Genomic DNA, 13802 nt, shown 5'->3' on the forward strand with positions numbered 1-13802 from the left:
CGCGTGGTCACGCCCTTGGGGATTTAACAAGGTGGTTAGGCTATCTGATGTTGGCATGTCATCACTTAGTCACTCATACTACAACAAGGTTAGCTATAAGTGTATTTTTTACTTCTCTCTATCTCTTTCTTCGTACTCCCTCCATCCCATAATATAAGAACATTTTTGACACTAGTGTAGTGCCAAAAACGTTGTTATATTATGGGACAGAGGGAGTAGTATTTATTGCATTTGCCAAGGAGTGACCTCTTCCAATGAAATGGTGCTTAGATGAGGTGCTAAGGGCATTAAATGGCTTAGCAATCAAGTCCCCAATGCATAGGTGCTTATTAGTTTTTTGTTGCTAAGTTTGCTTCATTTAATTAGCTATAGACTCAAAATTGTATTTTCACCTAGTTACACGCACTTAGCACCGTTTCTTCCTTGGGTCACCAAACTTGCCACATCAGACTTTATGCCAATGTGGCAATCTTAGCACCTGTAGGAGCAAGTAAGTACTACAATAGTGGGCTATAAGCCCGCTTTACATAGCATTTTTGCATATATGGAGGAAAGAGGCAAGGAAAAAGTGGAGAAGTGGGCTCTCATGCAAGAGCCAACCTCAACTACATGGTGGAGCATTGGGGGAGGCACCTGTATGGAGGTGGTCAGGAATCGGGAGACTCACGCTGGCCATAGCGCCGCAGTTAAAATGATAATGGCAAGTCAAATCACGGGGCCCCACCTGTCTAGCAGTAACTCGCTATCAAATCACACAACCCTACATTTGCAGCAGCCTACTCCCTCCATCTAGGTGACCAAGGTGGAGAGTAAAATGAGAGAACTTAATGTTTATTTGCTAAGGCTGGTTGTAATGGTAGTATCATAGCTAGTATCATGCATGCCAACTAGGCAATTTTGATGAGGTGTCGTAGAATTAGATGAATAAAGTGAGAGTTGAGTATCATATCATGATACCGTATCATAATAAATGCTATGCTACTATGTGTCATACATGGAAATAAATAAAGTACTACTCCCTCCGTTCCTAAATATTTGTCTTTCTAGAGATTTCAACAAGTGACTACATACGGAGCAAAAAGAGTGAATCTACACTCTAAAATATGTCTATATACATCCGTATGTAAGTTCATTTGAAATCACTAAAAAGACAATTATTTAGGAACAGAGGGAGTACATGATACTAATATATGATACTAAGCATTATTAATATCATTGCGTGCAACTAACTGACCACTACATGCCATGTTTGATAGTCTCAAGTCATTAAAAGCATACAAGCCCCACATCTCTTATTGGTTGATTCCTCTATTTATGTCAAAAAATAAGAAACAATGTGAGAGTTAATGCACCGCGCCTATGTGTTTACTAGTATTTGGTTTTCGTAAGATGACTTACTCACCTAGACGGAGGGAGTATTCGATTTGACAGCGGGCGGCGCAGTTCCTGATACGGCTTTAATGCAGATGAGGGAGGGAGTGGCGGTTCCTGAAATGTTGAACGGCCAATGCATTCTCCTTCAATTAATGCATGAGGGAAGTAATGGGAGGAGGTCCGGGAAAAGAGGCTGCATGATGTGAATGCAATGCAGTTTGCCCTCATATAAAGGCACCCCTCCATTCCAATGCATCTACCACATCGTACGCACCTAAGCATTTGCCTAAGAACCTACACTAAGCGCAAAATAGCTCACTCCAGACCCATGGAGGCGATGCGCGTGAGCGGCCAGCGGCTGTTCCAGGTGGTCCACGACGCCGGCCTGCGGCATGGCATCGAGGATCGTCTCCAGACGGTGTTGGAGACCGGCTGGTGGATGGCCGCCGTCGACACCAACTACGACTCTCAGTTGGACCAGATGATCGTTTCCACCAGCAACAAGTTCACCGTCCTCAAGAAGCTCGCGGATGACATCGGCGTACTCCTCCAGCCCGTGTTCCCGGGCTCCTCATTGCCTACCACCCTAATCGGCCTCCATGGCCGGAACCTCTTTCAAGCACTGGTGGCCCTGCGACTGCCCACCGATGCCACGAAGAATGTCCACCGGGAGGTCGCGCTCGCCGTGAGGCGCCTCGCCCCGCAAGAATTCTTCGACCTACACATCCACGTGTATGAGCAAATCATGTACATAGGTATCTACAAGGCCAGTGAGGACGCTATGATGTTGTCCTTCCTCAACCGTCTGGAAGCCTTGGATGCCGTTGCTGAGAAGCACCTCAACCGCGCCACAAAAGCCGCCGCTCCTTAGCCGGCGGTCGGTGGCCCGACACACTAATTTGAGGAGGAGGAGGTCATAGTCGTACGTTGATGGATCCATCTTTCTTCCTGCCTTCTGTAACCACCACTACGATCGCATCATCATGGCCTTAATTCTTATTGTGCTGTTGCATTCTCGTTCCAGTCAATACCGACATGTGTGATCCCTTTGCTTAATTATATGCATCACTATAACTAGTACTCCATTCGTCAATTTATAAGTTGTGCTTACCTTTTCCATCAACTTCGTGCAACACACGGGCATCTTGTTAGAAACACTAGAACATGTCGGACCGCGTGTGACCAAACCGATGATGCGCCAACCTAGTACTATGTACCCTTCTTATCTGGCGGAAATAGCCCCTCCCTAGCGTTTCCAATCGTTATTTCTATCTATCGATCGTGCCAAGGAGCGGATCCAAATGTTACTCCCTCCGTTTTTATTTACTATGCATATTAGGTTTGAGTGAAGTCAAACTTCATAAAGTTTGACGAAGTTTATAGAAAAAAATATAAACATTTACCATAACAAATCTACATGACATGAAAGTACATCCAACAATGAATCTAATGAAATCGATTTCTAATTGTATATGTTAATATTTTTGTTTATAAACTGTGTTAAAGTTTACAAAGCTTGACTTTGACCTAAGCTAATACGTGGACTAAATAAAAATAGAGGGAGTACAATTTATCCATGTTTCTCTACTCCTACTCCTATATAAGACTCAGTTGGTGATGGTGGTGTGTCTGTCATCCGCCGTTTCTGACCATTAGATCCGCATCTAACAGTTGTGAGGTAAGTTGTGGCATTTTTGCAACAATAGCCCACTTCTCTGCTCCAATTTGCAGAAAACCCCTTACTATCTTGAAAGCAACCACATCCCTCCCTCACCTCATCAAAACAGCCTGAGAAATATATTTTGAGTGAAAAGTACTCCCTCCGTTCCTAAATATTTGTCTTCATAGAGATTTCAATAAGTGACTACATACGGAGCAAAATGTGTGAATCTACACTTCAAAATATGTCTATATAATCCGTATGTGATAGTCCATTTGAAATCTCTAAAAAGACAAATATTTAGGAACGGAGGGAGTAATATATTAGGAGTATATCAAAACAAGAGTGATTTCTTTCAAGTTTGTGAACAAGTACAACTATTTACTACTTTGGATCCGTCGCAACGCACGGGCACATTGCTAGTAAAAGGAAAAGGCCTGCCACGTTCGCGTCGCACCCCCACACGCCCGGGAATCGGGAATACTCCATGGCCCGTCCGGCACGGCACATAGCTTAGGGAAGGCATGTTGCCCAACATTTCCACTTTCATGTGGGACCGCCATTGAGCAAACCGACTATTGGCAGACCGCTCCATGCCCGCCGCCCGGTTGGAAAATAGAAACGAGGGGAAGATCTAGCTATAGCACGGAAGCCAAGAAATTTGGTGTCAGATGGGGCTCGTTGATAGAGTAGGAGCATTCCGTACTAGTACTACTCCTACTAGTACCAAGTTTGGACTCCCAATATATTACTAGTACTACCACTATACAACTAGTAGGTACGTGCACGACACAACATTGTAGGAACAAAAAATGGGAAGATCTTGTTTTGGGTGATTTATCTTTTGTCCAGTCAACGTAGTATGAATAATATGATGTGGGGGGCACCCATGAAGCTTATGTGGCTTGGTTGCATGGCTACGAAAGGTTAGAGAAAATAAATAGATAATGTGTTTAGAGTGCACTCCACTAAATAGATATACTTTGGATCCATTGCAACGGACCGACACATTAATATCTATACCCCCTATATAGTGTGTGAAAAACTTTGAAAGTTGGTCGTTGGATGAAGCCAATCCGACGGTACAAAGATGGCAAATCCGATCACTACTGGCCATTGGATATCATCCACCAGATTCTGCCACATGTATAATCTAGAAGACTCCATGGTTGAACTTAATTCATGACTAACTTTGCCACAACTAAGCTTAGGCGAAGTTATTAGTTCTTCAAAATTAGAGCCACAAGTTGGAAAGCCTAGGGGAATCTTGCCACATTTTTTGTGTGTATGTCATGTGGGGCCTTAGTATGGCTTGCCTAAGGTGTGGCTTGAACCAAACAATCACCTAAATTAGTCAAACTTGCCTAACCTTACGTGTGTCAATCTTTGGCAATCTTAAAGTGTGGCAAGATTACCTTAGGCAAGCCAAAGTGTGGCTAACAAAGCGACTCAACTAAGGAAAGTGTGGCAAGTGTGGCAAAAATCATGTGGCAATATATGGCAAAGATACTCACAATTCAAACAGCCCTACTAACCAAACAACCCCTAACCTTAGGCAAGTTTGGCAACATTGTATGATAAAGTGTGGCATTGCTAGGCCTAAAACCAAACAACCCCTGTGTCCACCACAAAAAATGTGGCTAACAAAATGGGCACCACACAAGTGTGGTAAATTTGGCAAGAAGTTGAGTCTATGACATGTGGACCATGTAGCTAGAAAAGTGTGGCAAGCCACAAGTGTAGCAATGAACCAAACACATGCCTAGATATTGTGGCACTCCTAAGCTTAGGCGTGGCAACCTTAGGCTGCAAACCAAACATCTATATCTATATCTATACCCCTATATAGTGTGTGAATAACTTTGAAAGTTGGTCGTTGGATGAAGCCAATCCGACGGTAGAAAGATGGCAAATCCGAGCACTACTTGCCGTTGGATATGATCTACATTCCACCAGATTTTGCCACATGTAGAATCTAGAAAACTCCACATGTAGAAGCATAATGCACAAACCACCAGAATGTCATGCGTGCAATGCACGTGTACCTTACTAGTACTAGTTGGTAGTAGTAAGAAACAAATTCCGGTTTTGGCATGAGCTCGTAATGCGGGAGCACCACAAGGCCTGCCGCAGGAGTTACATTTCCCTCTTGGGGCCCACGGGACCGAACTTCAGCGGCTTAGTGCCCGGCCTATGAGTCAATGACATGCGGACCTTAAATGCGGCTGGCCCGCATGTCATTCTCATGGTGGTGGTGTGGTTCGCGACTCACTCGTTCGAGATGAACCGGCCGATGGTGGCGTGGCCGTGGAGAGGGTGCCATAGCTGGGCGTCGGGGCGTTACGAGGCGTAGATGGCCACACCAGTGGGTACTACCTGTAGTACAGAAGTACTCCAGCTGAGGATTGATGCCCGGGACGAAATGTGTCACAGCCGCTGGATGAAAATTCGATGGTGCGGGAGGACGGATCGGAGCACAGCAGCGGAGCAGGCAAACCGTGTCCAATCGGGTGTGTCTGTGGTAGAAAGTTGATGGTCGCCGTAGTTCAGCTAGCCTGCATGTCATGCACACAAAGGCAGAGGAGCGGTGGGGCCGAGAGGGATGAGACGCACATTGGGGGACGTCGTGCCATGGGTTGGAGCGGCGTCATGGGACTCGCATGTGGGTGTGGCAGTGGTAGAAATAAGAAACGTGATGGTCGCCATGGTTCAACTTCCATGGACAAGCTGTCATGTTTGCTGACACATGTATATCAAAACTAGAGTGTTTATATTTCAAGCACGTGAATAAGTATTATTCTACTACTTTGGATCCATTGCAATGCACAGGCCAACACATTGGTAGTAGTAGTGTCTATCTCTATCTCTAGAGGCCTTCCCTCGTTCATCCTTTTCTCTCACAAAATAAACTACTCATACAAATGCATCTTGATGTTCCGTGGAACGCACGAGGATGTTTCCTTGGGGGTCTCTCCAGCGCGGCATGGCCGTAGTTGCAAGTTGACGCCCCTTGAGATGCCGACGTTGAGGGGCACTCGGATTTCCTACGAGCAGGTAAGATGAGTTTGATCATGTAGTAAATGCATTCTAAAGACTACTTCCATGTCCATTTCCTAATTCTCCCCCTGCCCACTGTTTCACAGGTTAGGCTCGGTGCGAGTGGACATTGGCTTGCATATGTACGGGAGGGTACCAACATCAATTTGCACAACATTTACAACGGTGACACCGTTCCCATAGAACCTTTGTCCAACATTGGGATCAGCCATGCAACAGGCCACCACATGAATTGGTACGATGGAACCTGGGTGAGATTGAATAAGATAGCACGAACCTTGCACATGGTGGTCAAAGGCGGACCATGCTCTCCGCGGCCGATTTGTTGTCGTATGAGTAGGAAGACGTTGTGCTCCTTTCTAGCCGCATCTTCGCGGTGACAAACGAGGGGACTTATTTCGTATGGGACACATCCTATGATATACTCCCTCTCTCCCAGTTTATTTGTTTTGAATCTTTTAGTTTTATAAGTTTCAAATTCAAATTTAGATCTCCCCATCACATGTTGAGATTACAATGTCCATTAAATCATTGCGTGCATGTATAGTAAAGAAACAAATCTCGAGTTTGGCACGAGTTCGTGCAGCGGTAGCACCACAAGGCCTGGCACAGGAGTTACATTTCCCTCTTCAGTGCCTTAATACACCTGCCTTTGAGTCAATAACATGTGGAACCGATAGGTGACTAGTCCACATGTAATGCTCCCGAAGGCAGAGGGGCAGTGGGGCCGAGAGGGGTGAGCCGCAGGTCGGGGGACGTGTGGTGTCATGGGTTCAAGCGGCGTCATGGGAATCACGTGTGGCCGTGGTAGAAACTTGATGCTCGCCGTATTTCAGGTGGCCCACATGTCATGCACACAAAGGCAGAGGGGCCGTGCGGCCGAGAGGGGTGAGGCGCACGTCAGGGGACGTGGTGCCGTGGGTCGGAGCTGCATCGTGGGAATCGCGAGTGGCAGTGGATGAAACGTGATGGTCGCCATAGTTGAACTTCCATGGACAAGCTGTCATGTCTATGGACACATGCATTGCATACCGATCGCTGGAAGGAGTAGTAGAGAAAGCTATATATGCGGATAAATAGTTCCTTATAGTCAAGCGGACCCATGCTACTACTTTGTTCCAAAGACATGCACACCATCGAAATAGTCCATCTATATCAATATACACCGAGAGGGAATAATTTTTTTTACAAGAGAGGAAATAGTTCATCCATCCATAATGCCCTCCTGCAGGTGCAGCCTTTTCTTCTTCTTCTTCTTCTTCTTCTTCTTCTTCTTCTTCTTCTTCTTCTTCTTCTTCTTCTTCTTCTTCTTCTTCTTCTTCTTGTTCTCATTTTCTATGGGAGACAGCTTCACAACAAGCTCTTTGGACCTTGCAGCTATCTCGAAACTCACACAGGCATCAAGGGCAGCATATTTTATCCGCTCATACGTCAAGGGATAATTCTCCCATCTAGACGACCTTAATGCCACCGTCTCGTCACCCTTCTGAAGATTTGTACCGAGCACAAAATTTGCTACGACGAATAGGGATCTTCTACATGAATTTTGATTCTGGTTTGTAGGTTAGTGATGGTTTTCAAATCAAGGTTGTACGGATCCAGCTTCTATTTGTCCCCTTCGATGGCTTCCCCACAGAAGTATATGTCCTCCCGAGACAAGAAATCGTGAAGCTCACCTAGTATGGAGGGCGCGTGTATGATGTGGTACACCAAAACATCATCTTCGAGGCACAGCTGAAGGAGGGCGGCGCGTTGGATCTTCCCAGTGACACGCTCCGTGTACTCTGCGTCGAGACCGATGACCCTCGTCTCTACCTTTTCGAGGGAGTTGGATACATTATTGATCCACTACTGAACAACCCTTGGGTGGACGTTGCTGGTGGCAACTATGCTCAACGAGGCTTCGGCGAGGACATGTTGGACGCTAAAAACCTGCATCTCGATCTCTTTCGCCATTTGGAACCGCTGGAACGGATGGCTATGGTTTGGAGAATTAGGATTAGATGGCTAGTTTAACTAAAGTAGTAGATGGTTATTTAAAGAGGTTAAAACAATGTGAAGGCAGTGGGGTTTGGATGCAAATGAAGACGAAGGGAAGGTGAAGAAGCCGAGGAAAATCGGTTCCCGATGGAGAAGTAAATGGGAGAAGTGGCATGCAGGCAGTTGATTAGACGGCTAGGTAGACTAAACGAAAAGGCTATGCGGGTAGACTGAGGAGTCGTACCTGTTCGTGTGCATGCCATCCTTCCTGATAGGTGGGACCTATGCAAACAGATAAAAACATGTGTCGTAGCTGATTCAGATGGATATTGGCGCGTGAGTGGGAGACACAACATTCTCTGGTTAAGGAATACTCCCTCCATTTAGGTGATTAAGTCACCTAATGAAAATCAGGTTTTCCCAAAACCTTTAGGCATGCAACATTAACTTCCTTCTCGATCCCCTCCTAGCCTCGTTAGCTAGCATTCTGTTCCTCTGCTGCCGCGTTCTACCTTTCCATTTTTTCTCTTCCCAAGTGTGGAACGATCTGCATGCTGTCCTTGATGCACCAAAACGACCACTGCATGCATCGCGGCAGGGCTTTGATGCTTGGAGAGCTGAAAAGGCATGCTTATAACTACATATTAATTGCTGATTTTGCTTCCATTTGTAACAATGCCGTGGTCGGAAGTTTTGCTCGTCCCGGTCCTCTTTCTCATCCAATATACAGCCACCTAGGTTGCGCTCACCTAGACGGAGGGAGTACACGGTTATCCTCATTAAAGGCCCACCTTCACGCTTCCGCATGCACGAGAATTTGGTTCTGCTCGCAATATGGATGATACCTGGAGGATGAAGTGAACAGGCATGCTAGCACGTGAGACCTATTTCCGCTATACAATACTGGAGTACTCATGTTCCTACAAGTAGTAGTAGTAGTACAACTGTGGTACACTTGATAGTCCAGGTGGCGTGTTCGGGTTACCAAAGTCAGCCTCACCCTGTACACTGTGTAGTCTGTCACCGCCACTGTACAACACATTGGCATGCCTCGCCTCGTCTCCCTCTCCCCTCCCATAGCATCACTCCATCTCCGTCTCCGTCTCCATCTCACTGTGCCCCCGTATACCGTCGCCTCGCTCGCCTCCCCCAGTACCACTATTCCCTCGCTAGCCACACCAGCACCGACAACCTTCTCCCCCGTAAATCAAGCCCCCCAAAAACCCCACCTTCCAAACTCCACCATGGACAAACACGAACCGCGCAGCATCCATATGAGCCGCAATTGGAGCAATCTCCCCACTGAAATCCTCGACCTCTGTTATTCGTGTATGGATATGTGGAGCGCCATGCGGCTGGCTACATGCTCGGCGGACATGCACACGGCCATCATCGAAGCGAGGTCTAAGCTTTTCAAGACACCCTGCTTGCTGCTATCTGGTCTTCCGAGATTGGCTCACCATGTACATGATGCCCCTTGACTTCAATCCGATCTCCATTAGCCAAAACTTCATTGCAGGTATGTAGTGGGTCGCCGTACATCATTTACCTCGACTTCGATCCGATCACCATCGCCCGAAACTTCTTGGCAGGTATGTACTGGGTCGGCATGAACTCCCACTGGATAGCTGCCTTCAGAGAAGATGGCAAAAAGTTGGTGCTCATGAACTTCAAGACCTGCCATGAGATTATCCTTCCTCCGTTGGATTATATAGAGTTTTATCATCGCGGTCCAAGTCATCTAGATTACCACGTCAGTTGGACGGACCTTGTTTTGTAGAAGATTGTAATCTGCCAAGTGCCCACATGACATGCGAATTACGCAGACTTCAAGCTAATTGCCTTGTTCGACCGCAGACTCGCCTATCTTTATGTCGGTGACTTCTTTAGCTGGAGACAACTTAGCTCGCAGTGGATCATTTTCAAAGCTGATACAAACTTCTGTGATGCTATTGAACACAATGGAATCATCTACGCGATCGACAAAGCAGATGGCACCACGTATTGCTGGGACGACGCGTGTAAGTTGTTTCTGTCTCATGTTAATGATGACGCCATGACACTGTTTGAACTTTTTGTGATGATTGGCATATCCATGTTTGAGCAGAATTTGAGTAGAACTATGGCAATGTATTAGAGACACCATAAATCAGCTATATTTGGAATGAGTTAATTCATGCGATTGTACCATGTCATTACAGCCAATTTGTACCCCTGAATAATCAAACGGTTAGGAATATAGGAATATTCTCCTTATTTTACAGTAATCTATATACTACTACTAAATATGAGTGTGTATCAATGACCATGTTAGTTTCCTCATTTTCATGATGTAGAAACATGCGCCACACTGTTGGTTTCATCTAACCATACATTAGGGAAGTAAATGTGCACATGGAGAACTCTATATTTGGAAGTAGTGAAATCGTGTAATGCTTACCATGTGTACATACCTATATTCGCCCTTCAGCAATCAATGGCTAGAATAATATCCTCACAAAAATTTTGCCCACAGAACACGAGTATATAACAATGCATGGTCTGTTAGTACTGACTCCTAAGCAAATTACTGTGGTATGTAAAATACACATAGAGGAAAAAAGAAAAAAAGATCCTAATCCTAGGGTTAATCAATTTTAGCTAGTTGATGGGAAAATACGAATTAATGGTAATGGTCTTAGGGCGATTTAGTTCGGGGAAAGGGGAAGGGGAAGAAAATTCTATGAACCTTTCCTTTTTTCGTTAAGTTCAAGTCTGACGAGAGTAATATTCTACAACTAACAACTCATTTATTTTGAGACTGACCCACTTCCTATCTAGGATTTTATTTACTAGTCCTTTATATTCCAACGTGTCAATCGCCAAATGCTTTGGCAATTTCCCGGGTCCGATGAAGCAATATAATTTTGAACCAGACCTTTTGATCTTTGGTTATCTTTCGTAGTAATAATATCTCTGGGTTTGCAACGAAAACTTGGTATATTGACTATACGACCATTAACTAAAATATGTCTATGGTTGACTAATTGGTGGGCCCCAGTAATGGTTGAAGCCATACCCAATCGAAAAAGGATATTATCCAAACGCATTTCAAGTAATTGTAGTAAAACCTGGCCTGTTGACCTTTTTGCTTTTCCAGCGATATGTACATATCTAAGTAATTGTCGTTCTGTCAGACCATAATGAAAACGCAATTTCTGTTTTTCTTGAAGACGAATACGATATTGCTCCTTTTTCCCAGAATTGATTTTTTTAAGATTACTTCCGGATTTAGGTGTTTTTCTAGTGAGTCCTGGTAAAGCTCCCAAACGGCGTATTTTTTTTAAACGAGGGCCTCGATAACGGGACATGAAGACTCCTTTTTTATTTTATTGAAATTTCATTTTACACAATTAATTTCATTGTATTTACATTACAGAATACATCGAAATTAAAACTGAATTAAACTACAGGATAAACAGAGTAAAATCAACTAAAGTACCCCAAAAAATGGAATTTCATCAAAATCTTTATTTTTTTATATATATTATTTATTTTATTGTTTTGTATCTAGCAAAATTGTAAGGTAAAAAACATAAAAGATCCTAGATTCTCCATTTAATTCGGAAAAAAAGAGATTCTTGTTCGTAGAACATCGATAGAGAAAAAAAAGCCGACTATCGGATTTGAACCGATGACCCTCGCATTACAAATGCGATGCTCTAACCTCTGAGCTAAGTGGGCTTACATAACGGAAATAGTGTAACAAATTGAAATAGGTATAGTATAGGAAATCCGTAAAATCTCAGATATTAGTTATTAATCTTAGCTATTAACTAGTTCTAAATTTGAAGTTATACTTATAAAAATAAAAAAATACTAAAACTTCTTAAAGAGAAAGTTAGCTTGATATGCTTAACTATAGGATATTAAAAAATAAAATTATAGAATTTATTGGTATTTTCATTCGATCATTATAGACTTTATTATTTGTTAATAATTTGAGGATTAATATTTCACTAAGGGGAACATAGAGTCAGAGTAAATAAAATTGCTAATTCTGATTAGAAAAAAAGAATAAATATCAAGCGTTATAGTATAATTTTGAATACTATAAAAAAGTAAGACGGGAGGTGGGGGAGATAAAAACTTGTGGATATATTGATTCGGATTGAATTGCAAATACATCAAGGATAGAATCAATTAAATTCTGAATTGCAATAAGCAAGCGAGGTCTCTCAAATAGAGTCGAACTGAACTGCTAGACTACGTTGAGTGATGAACTCAATGATTCAAAAAAAACTAAGAGATGGATGAAATTACACAAGGAATCCTGGTCTCAAAGAAGAGGGAAATGGGGATATGGCAAAATCGATAGACGCTACGGACTTGATTGTATTGAGCCTTGGTATGGAAACCTGCTAAGTGGTAACTTCCAAATTCAGAGCAACCCTGGAATTAAAAAAGGGCAATCCTGAGCCAAATCCGTGTTTTGAGAAAACAAGGGGTTCTCGAACTAGAATACAAAGGAAAAGGATAGGTGCAGAGACTCAATGGAAGCTGTTCTAACAAATCGAGTTAATTACGTTGTGTTGTTAGTGGAATTCCTTCTAATTCTAAATTAGAGAAAGAGGGGTTTTATATCTTATACATTTAATAAACACGTATAGATACTGACATAGCAAACGATTAATCACAGAACTCATATTATATTATAATTATAATATAGGTTCTTTATCTTTTTAAAAATGAAATTAGAAATGATAATGATTATGAAATAAAAAACTCATAAAAACTCATATCATAATTTTTTTCATTATTGTGAATCCACTCCAATCGAATATTGAATAATCAAATTCTTCAATTCAAATTCAAAGTTTTCGAGATCTTTAAAAAGTGGATTAATCGGACGAGGACAAAGAGAGAGTCCCATTCTACATGTCAATACTGACAACAATGAAATTTCTAGTAAAAGGAAAATCCGTCGACTTTATAAGTTGTGAGGGTTCAAGTCCCTCTATCCCCAAATCCTCTTTTATTCCCTAACTATACTATATTATTATTATTTATCCTCTTTTTTTTTCTTTTTATCAATGGGTTTAAGATTCATTAGCTTTCTCATTCTACTCTTTCACAAAGGAATGCGAAGAGAACTCAATGGATCTTATCCTATTCATTGAATAGATTTCTTTTTTATTAGAGTATCGGCAAGAAATCTTGGTTACTCACTCTATTTTTAAGTTTTATTTAAGTAAACCATGCACAATGCATAGGACTACCCCCCCATTTTCAAATTTAAAATTTGAAATACTTTAATTAATTTTTAGTCCTTTTAATTGACATAGATACAAATACTCTACTAGGATGATGCACAAGAAGAGGTCAGGATAGCTCAGTTGGTAGAGCAGAGGACTGAAAATCCTCGTGTCACCAGTTCAAATCTGGTTCCTGGTAGAGAAAAAAAAAGATCCACCGAATAGGTATTGATCCAAATACCTCGAGATGGATTGTGATACATATTCATTAATAATATTTATTCATCTAATTTCTACCTTGAAGATTTTGTTTGTGAGGACAGAACATGATTACATAACATGCATGACATGGTAGTTTCCTGTGAAGAATCGATTGCGAGATAACATGAGTATAACCATGCATGGCACTTCTATATTTTCGAACCCAGTATACATTTCCCTGTATTTTCCTTCCAGTTCCAACAGGGACATATCAATGCTGTTTCTTGCATTATCCT

General features: G+C 42.7%; 2 non-coding genes across 2 annotated transcripts; one reads left to right on the top strand and one right to left on the bottom strand.

Annotated features, from left to right (window-relative positions):
- Window positions 1-11721: 11721 nt before the first annotated feature.
- TRNAT-UGU (transfer RNA threonine (anticodon UGU)) lies at window positions 11722-11794 on the bottom strand. The gene has a single exon. It is a non-coding gene; the product is annotated as a tRNA-Thr (tRNA).
- Window positions 11795-13431: 1637 nt separating this feature from the next.
- Window positions 13432-13504, top strand: TRNAF-GAA (transfer RNA phenylalanine (anticodon GAA)). Its single transcript has one exon. It is a non-coding gene; the product is annotated as a tRNA-Phe (tRNA).
- The last annotated feature ends 298 nt before the right edge of the window (window positions 13505-13802 follow it).

Source organism: Triticum aestivum, chromosome 7B (genome assembly GCF_018294505.1).
Source record: "Triticum aestivum cultivar Chinese Spring chromosome 7B, IWGSC CS RefSeq v2.1, whole genome shotgun sequence".
NCBI lineage: Eukaryota > Viridiplantae > Streptophyta > Magnoliopsida > Poales > Poaceae > Triticum > Triticum aestivum.